We start from the raw sequence: 7904 nt of genomic DNA, 5'->3' as shown, positions 1-7904 counted from the left end.
AATTTGGGGTGTTCACACCGTCTCCTGTTAGGAGTAAAATTTTGAACATATGAGCTAAATTTAGAGAAAAATTAAGAGTTGTAGATGCAATCTGAAATTTTGCAGGTTCCATGCTCAAAAAATGACCATTTTGCCCTCCGGCGATCTCAGAAACTGGATGCTGATGTTTGGTGAAGATGTCGAGGAGGTGAGTGAAAATTTGGGGTGTTTACAAAAGGACCCGACACTTTGACACCGCAGTGAGTGTACCCTTTTCATTAGACTTTCGGTTGACCCTTATCGGGACTTGAACCAGCGCCAACCGAATTCCTGTGGTGGTCTGGTCTGATCCACAAGTCGGATCAGATTCGGTTAGTTTGTATGACAGTCTAGCCCATAGGACTAGACCATCGTATTGGTTGGGATTTTTGGGCAGCAAGTGTGTGGACCGGCAAGTTGGCACACTTGCAGCCTCGTGATGCCACTATTGTGGTTGTTAACCTTCTTCACTATTAAAATCAGTCCATGCTTACTTAGAACCAAACCATAGTAGGTTCAATGTAAGACCCGCAATTTTTCAGAAAATATCTGAATAAAATTCATGAGGCATTTACCGGTAAAAATAGCATTTTTTCTCAGAATGCGAAACGAATCAATTCCTGCGAGCCAATTATACTTAGGATATTCGTCGAATCGCGAATATATTCTCAAACACTCTGGAAGCCATAACTTCCTACCTGAACCAAATCAAAGGATTCCTGCGAGCCAACTTTCTTAGTTACGTCAATACGAAGGGAATGGCGTACTCAGAATTTTTCAGAAAAAAATCGCCCAAAACCCGAAATTCTTGCGGGACCCACGAAAATATTGGTGGGACCCACAGAAATATTCCTCAGAAAATATCTGGTGGGACTCACAAAATATCCCATGGAAATATCTAGGTGGGCCCCACACCAAGGAACCTCTTGGAATTAAAAAGAAGCCAAGGGGGTAGAAGGGGCATGAAAAAACCCAAGAGGAGGTGGGCTTGGGCTATAAATAGCCCTCCCCACTCTCTCTCTTCTCATAAAAATTGACCCCCCCTCTCTCTCTTGCCTTCTCTTTCTCTCCTAAACCTCCCCTACCTAGCCTAGCCTACCTGAGCCCACCTGACCTGGTCTGAGCCTGCCTGACTTAGCCTGAGCCTGCCTGACCTGGTCCTAACCCACCTGACCTGGGTCTGAACCCACTTGACCTGGTCCAAACCCAGTTGACTTGACTTGAACCTAGTTGGGTTTAAAGTCAAAGTCAAAGTTCTTTTTGGTCTAGATTCCGGTTTGGATTTCTGAACCCAGACTTAGCCTACTTGAGCTGAGTTCGAACCTACTGAACCCAGTTGACTTGGATCGAACCCTGTTTGGTTCAAACCACTTAGGTTGAGTAGCTTGACCTGCTCTACCTCTTCCTCAACTAAGTCAGCTTCATCTGACTTAGTCTGACCTCTCGAAGGAAGGCTCGAAGCCAAAGAAGCAACCCGAAGCCGTTTCTTCCACGACTTGAAGTAAGTTCGCTTCGTTGATCCATCTCTCTCAAGTATTTGATTGTTTGTATATAGAATATACTTTCTGAAGTAGTATCTTGCTTTAGTTCTTGATTGAGCCCTTTTTGGATACTTCGGTGTTCACCCGCTTGTCTCGAAACTATCGTCAGATATATCTATGTTCAAACACGCAGTATATGCATTTTTAAAATGGTATCTCGCCCTAGTTCTTGGTTGAGCCCTTCAGAACACTTCGGTGTTCACCCGCTCGCCTCGTAACTATCGTTGGATACGGATCTAGGTGTATATCTGCTGATTCTGCCGATGCGTCCTATATCGCACAGGCTATGTAATTTACCTTTGCCGTCGCGTCGTATGATGCCAAGGCTCCCTGTTTTCTGCACTTCTGATTACTGCACTTCCGATTATGCATTTACTTACGCCGTCGCGTCGAACAATGCCAAGGCTCCTGCTTTCTGCAATGTATTTACTTACGCAGTCGCGTCGAACGATGCCAAGGCTTCTGTTTTGTTATATATGTAGAATATTTCGTTCAGTTACACACCCTGAACAATAGTATATGCATTTCTTTACGCCGCCGCTGTATAAAGCACAGGCTTCTGCTTATACTACATATATGACGCATAAATGAGCGTTCAAAATGGAGACCAAACTCCAAATCGCCAATGCGATTCCCTGACCGCTCCTCGTTCAAGATTCTGCTTGACAAATGAAGCCCCTATTGGAAAGGCTTCACTTTTGGCAAAATGCTCTTTACGTAAAGACTAAGTCAATTACGTATGGTTTGGCTATGGCCCAGGGTTCCTGCAACCTTGATGGATGCAAAGTACGCACAACGGTGCGCATCCATTTCCCCGAATTAAGCGTGGCGATTTCTTACCAAAGAGGGGAGATGCCGCTGAAATGGATAAAAGAAACGCACACTTTCTCCGTAAAAGAGAGGAAGTGCTGCTGAAATTTCTGAAGAAGCTAAGAATAGCTCAGAAAGAACGTAGCAGGATACTCTGACATATAGCAGAGTGCTACCCGGTTCATGTATTGCCTTCTACAAACGTAGAAGGGTTTGTCGCACCGCTGCCGATAGAGCAAGGGAGGTGCTGACGAAATGGTTGGCAGAAGAGCTGCCGGAACCAGTTGAACGGCATAATGATGACCGTTGATGGAACGATGCCAGATCGGCTCGTATCCTTGTGCCTACAAGGGCACCTTGCTCGTAAGGGCCGCTGAGCCGGAGTAGAGGTTGCGCCTTGGCTAGGTTTGTACTCGTCGCGTAAAAATACGCCGAGTAGCCGATCTATTTAGATCGAGTCATATGCATGCTCATTGAGAACGGTTACACAACCAGACTCGTAAGGGCCGAAAAGCCAGAGTGTGTTGTTTCCACCCAAAGAGGTGTGATGCTCGTGGTGGCCGAAGTGCCAAGAGCGGTGTTCTACATGCATATGAATAAGACTTAAGGTCGCACATACCCCGCGGTTGAAAATCGTGTTAGGGGTACCCCCTCAGTAATGACTGTGTTGGGGCGGACTGAATGGGGTCGGGTACATACTTTCGTAGTGCTAAAAGCACGGGCTGCCTAAATGGCATGCAGATTTTGTCCAAGTAATTGTAAGACTGACAGACCCCTTCAGAAATTATGCTCACTGTGGAATGACAGTGATGGTACAGCCTTGAGTGACATGTATTTTACTTTGGACCTGATAGAGTCCACGATGGCCTCAGTCACTCATGGGTTTTGGGGTCGTGGTTATCCTTAAGATCTAAGGATTGAACCCAACTACTGCAAGTAGAGGATGCATCCGAATATGGGCCTATTAGGGTTCTCCCAGTTGAAACACACTGCCCTACTATGGATAGGGTCAACAGGCCTCTAGGGTATCTAAAATACATAGAATAATCAACCCCCAGAACGTCGCGTTGATGCCCGGACAATAGCTCTACCTGCGTACGAAAGGCGGGAGCGGTTAATTATCAAACAATGCATTAGTTCTAGGTACAATGATGCTTTGAATGTATGAGTGGATGACGTGTTGAGTCAGTCCTGCATAACCTTTGTGAAGTGTGATCATCGCAAAAATTTTCCTCTCTTATTGGTTTCTCTCTTTTCCTTCTCTTTTCCTTTTCTAACCTCTATTTTCCTCCTTTTTGAAGGGAGAGAAATAAAAGACAGAAAAGAAAGAGAGAAGAGAAAAGAGAGAGAAGAGGAACTATTTTTACGCGGTCTTACTTGACCTTGATTTGAAAAATATTTAGAAAATAACTCGCCTCCGTTTTGAAAATTTGCGGGAAAATGGAGAGACGGGATTCGCTCGTCGGTACAAGGTTCGACAGTTTCTGGCGCCTTTACCAGAGGTAATTGAACCAAGGATCGAATATATACCTTTTGCTTTGCCTAAAAAATAATCTAAGAATTTATTCTAACTCTAAATGCACAAAGAATCATGCTTGTGCAATGCAAGAATGTATGCTCCTTTTAAAAGATGTTTTGAAAAATTTCCAAGTATTCTGAGATGAATTTGATAAGGGAGTGAAGAAATGATTAGAACTTGAGATAGATCAGAGAAGTTCTAAGTTTTTGAAGTAAATCAGAGTTTGGGAAAATAAATCTAGATTTTGAGAAAGAATGATTTGAAAAAAGAAAAAAAGAAAGGAAATCTGAAAGTTTGAAATGGACTTTGAATTTTGGACTTGGATTTAGGAGGGATAAATCTGTGGAAAGAGGAAATTAGAATTGAGACTTTCAGAGTCATAATGGACCTCTTGAATTTAGAATCGATTTTCAAGGGTCGATTTTGAATTCAATGTAGGAATTTGAATTTTGAATTCAGACTTGAGAAATAATATTGGCTTTTGAAAATAGAAGATGAATTTAGATTTGAAATGGAATCTTGATCTGATATCTGAAATGGAACTGGATCTGGGATTTGAAATAGAATTTGGATGTAAAATTTTGAGATCCAGGATGGAATTGAATTCTGGATCCTAAAGGGAATTTGGATCTGTGGTCCGAGATCCAAGGTAGAACTGGGTTCTGGACCCTAAAGGGATTTTGGATCTGGAATCTGAGATCCAAAGTGGCATTGGATTCTGGATCCTGAAATGGAAAATTGGATCTGAAGTCTAAGATCCAAAGCGAAATTGGTTCTGGATCTTATAAGGAAATTTGGATTTGAAGTCTGAGATCCAATGTAGGATTGGGTTTTGGATCCTATAAGGAAATTGGATCTGAAGTCTGAGATCCAATGTGAATGTTGAATCCTGGATCCTAAAATGGATTTGGAACTGTTAAATTCAGAAGATGAGTTAAGAACTTCTAAGTTTGAATCTTGAATATACAAATGAACTTCAAAGTCAAATTGGACTTAAATTTGGAGTTTAAATTTGGAATTTAGAAGATGAATCAAGAATCTCAAAGTTAAATTGAACTTTGAGTTGTATTGGAGTTTTAATATAAAATGAATTTGGAATTTCAAAGTCAAATTGAACTTTGAAATCTGTTTTGAATTTGGATATAAAATGACTTTGAAATCTCAAAGTTAAAATTTGAACTTTGAGATTGAAAATTAATTTGAATTTTTGAAAAATGAATTGGATTTGAAGATAGAGTGAGGAAGATATTTACATCACTTGGAGTTTTTGAAAAAAAGAATTTTGAAAATATGATGCAATTCTATCCTAAATGATGAAGGAATTTAAAGAATTTTGAAATTGGATTTTGAAAAGCTATTTCATTCTTTGGATGAATTAAAATAAGATTGAGGATATAATACATCCTTGACTATGGTCATTGAATGTATTATATAATAATCTATATTTAAATTCAAGTAAAGAATAAAACACGTTTGGTGCTTTTATAGAATTTAAAATGAAATTAACTCTCAACATACCCTGACTATGGCCATTGGTATGTATTGAATTAATTCTAAGTCAAATTCTAATAAAAGAAAAAAATATTTGAGTAAATATGATGAATTTTGAAAATGGATCCAGTATGGGTCCAGTGTTATTTCTTAAAAGATAGAAATCCTAAGTTTTGTCCATACCCTGACTATGGCCATTGATATGGATCATCAACTTAGGATTAATTTACCTCTTACGAAATGGTGCACGTATCATTCGTGTTTCACCATTGTGATATTTTGAGAAATAAATAAATAAAAATGCATGAAGAACAAGTAATTCATGATATCTACAATGCTCATTCGTTCTATCTAAGGCAGGAAATGTAAATTTTCATTACATCTAGCTATTACAATATCTGGAATCAAATATGCAACTCTAAATAATGATATTTTCTACATGTTCCCTGCAAAAAGCACTTAGTTAGTATGAAAAATAGAAGAGAATTTGCACCTTTCACATGGATTTCAAAAATGTAAGTAATGAGATATTCACATGCCTATCTTATGCTTAATACTGGATGAAAACAATATTGACAATCTAAGCTAGGGAAATATAGTCATTAATGTGTTTACATATATATATATATATATATATATATATATATATATATATATATATATATATATATATATATATATATACGTGATATGAATGAAGAATAGATGAATTGGGGCAAGTGAATGGAACATGCAACAACTATAGGAAGGCTAGGCTAAAGGGGTACGGTGAAAAACACAGCAGAATGATGGAGAAGGGTGATTGATGCTGGTGACATAGATGGGATGAGGATATAAGATCCACTGCTGAGCAAGCAGGGGTGTGGAAACAGCAGGGCTGATTCCTTACAGTGGTGGAAAATTCTACTTGAATACTTGCTGTTCTAGAGAACAGTATGGCTGAAAATTCGAAATGTGATTCGAAAATGGAACAGATTGGGGAGTATAAGGCTTTTGCCAACCCCTTCTCGTATGGCTCTTCCGTTAGGTTGAATGAAACCAACTATGCTCGATGGTCCAAAACTTTTATGATGTCGGTATCTGGACATCGTCGAAAACACATTTTGTTGGAAGGCGAACCCACTGAGAAGTTGGGAAAATATGTTACTTGGGATGAAGATAATGACATAGTTATGTCATGGATCATGAATAGTGTCGAACCCCATATTCTAGATGGATTTATCTACTATAATTCAGCCAAACTGATGTGGGACAATCTTCGTGATACATACTCACAAGAAACGAATGTGAGTCGTATCCTGCAAGTCGAACAAGAAATATATAATTTGCAACAGGGAGATCAGACCTTGGCCCAGTACTATGCTTCTGTCAAAGCTGCGTTTGAAAGACTTAATGCTCACAAGCCTCTTTGTTGCTCAAAGCAAAAGGATCATCAAGAACAAACCATGGTTGCTCGTTTTCTTACAGGTCTTTCTTCAGATTTTTCTGTTGCAAAAGTTCAAATGTTGACTGGATCAGATGTTCCCACTCTTGCTGATGCTTATAATCGTCTGAGTAGACTTGCGATCTCTCTGCCACAGTCTCAGCCTGTAACTCAGTCATCTGCTCTTGTTGTCCCATCTAGTTATGGGCGTGGAAATATTCAGAATATCAGAGGACGAGGACGTGGACGTGGTATGGGAGGCAGAGGAAAGCTTAAATGTATATTATGTGGAAAATCTGGACATTTAGAAGATCGTTGTTGGGATAAGCATGGTCGGCCAATATCTTCTTCATCAAAGTCATATACTCCTAAAGCAAATGTGACTACTCTCGAGGCAACAAATGTACAAAAGAATATCGCTGAAAATGAAAGTAGTATCACCCTTAGTCGTGCAGAATATGATGAGCTGATAGCTCTTCGACCTTTGAGTTCCACTCCTCCTGTAGCTGGTGTTGCATATTCAACCGGAAATCATCTTCGTCCGACTGATAGTAAGTGGGTTATTGACTCTGGTGCTTCCAGACATTTGTGTGGAAATTCACGTGTTTTTTTAGATCTTAAGGATATTAAGGCTCAGCTTGGAGTCTCCTTAGCCGATGGGAGCTCCTCCCCGGTTGTTGGTCAGGGAAATATTTCTATATCCTCCTCATTACAGTTGAATAATGTTCTTCATGCTCCAAACTTTTCTCAAAGTTTACTCTCTGTTAGTTGCCTTATAAAAGAAAAAAACTGTAGAGTAATATTTGATCAAATGGGTTGTCATTTTCAGGATTTGCTGACGAGGAAGAAGATTGGTGGAGGCTATGAAGAAAATGGAATTTACTACCTACATCATCCAATGAGTTCTGTTCATGCTGCAGTGGAACATTCATTCAGTCTTGTTCAGTGGCATCGTCGTCTTGGTCATCCTTCATTGTCAAAGCTTCGGTCGGTCTTTCCTCAGATTCCTTCCACCACATCATTTCAGTGTGAAGCATGTCAGTTGGGCAAGCATCATCGAAGTTCGTTCCCTTCTAGTCAGAGTCAGTCTAGTAATAAAGTT

Source organism: Nuphar pumila, chromosome 15, assembly GCF_984573655.1.
Source record: "Nuphar pumila chromosome 15, dmNupPumi1.hap1.1, whole genome shotgun sequence".
Taxonomy (NCBI): Eukaryota; Viridiplantae; Streptophyta; class Magnoliopsida; order Nymphaeales; family Nymphaeaceae; genus Nuphar; species Nuphar pumila.
Note: the sequence above shows the minus strand (reverse complement) of the source record.